Source organism: Solanum pennellii, chromosome 7 (genome assembly GCF_001406875.1).
Source record: "Solanum pennellii chromosome 7, SPENNV200".
In the NCBI taxonomy this organism is placed as follows: domain Eukaryota; kingdom Viridiplantae; phylum Streptophyta; class Magnoliopsida; order Solanales; family Solanaceae; genus Solanum; species Solanum pennellii.
Window position 1 is genome coordinate 2,333,652 of NC_028643.1, and position 1,257 is coordinate 2,334,908.

The following is a 1,257-nucleotide window of genomic DNA, read 5'->3' on the forward strand; positions in this document are numbered from 1 at the left end:
AATTGATAAAATCGAATAAATTATTTATAAAAGAATATTAAGTATACTTTGCATTTAAAAAGCAAGTTCCTTTTTTAAAAAAATAAATAAATAATGCATATGAAGTTATTTAGGTTTTAGGTCTCTAGTTGAAATTTTGCTTTAAGCCTCCGATAATATTGAGCCGCCTCTGAAAATAACCATTTTTAATGCAGAAATATTATATAATACTATTGTGGATTTTAAATTTAAACAAGTGAAGAATTCAGGATTATTCTCGTATTTTTTTTAGTATCATAAAACTGTTACGGATATTAAAAATAAAGAAAGAGAAAGATGATGATAATGTGAACCTAGTTTAAATAGAATGATAATACTAGAGTTACCATCCATTATTATGATGAACTTAATAAGATTTCAATGCTCTAGAGATGGAATTAAAATTTTAAATACTATATATTCATAAATTAAAAATAACTATTTATGCAATATAATTTTCGATGAAGCAATGTAAAAAAACTTGCTCTGTCAATGCTCCAAAACAGAGTTCTTGGGTTGGAGCGTAAGGAGCACTTCCTCTCTTATAAGAGTGAATTCGTACTAGTCCGAACTTCAAAACAAGTATTGAACACGTTTAAGAAGAAACAAAGAAGAATATCTACAAGAATAATAACAATAATAACAATAAATTTAATATGATCTCACAGATAAAGTTTAGAAAAGTTTATGTGTACGTAGATTTTATTTTTATATTAAAAAGATAGAAAAATTATTTTCGATAGAAAAAAAATATCTACTGGAGCTAATATATAGGCCGATTAAAACTAAGAAAATGTCTTCCTAAGAAAATTAATGTACCTAAGGCCGGCCATTTTAATTATATTTGGGGAGATAGACTTAATTAAAAATGCTTCAAATTAAAGTTATATATTTCCACAAGCTAATTAAGTATCAATTAATATTTATTCATTTAATCATTGGGTGTTTTGATCTTCATGTGATTCATTCATCTCCTTTACTAGGTAAGTGGAATTTTAATTTGAAGAATCCTACTTTTTTTTCTTTTCTATTAACTTATCTGTTGTAGTCAGTAATAATTTATTTTCTATATGTGTTTTATTTTTTTCGATAAATTTTTCATCGCAAACTATAATCTAACGACTCTCTATTGTGTTGTATAAACTATTTTCAATGGCTTTTGAAATCTCCAATAGAATTTTTTATCGAAAAAATATGTATTTCTAATTTATCTATGTTAAAGGAAAATGTTAAAATAAC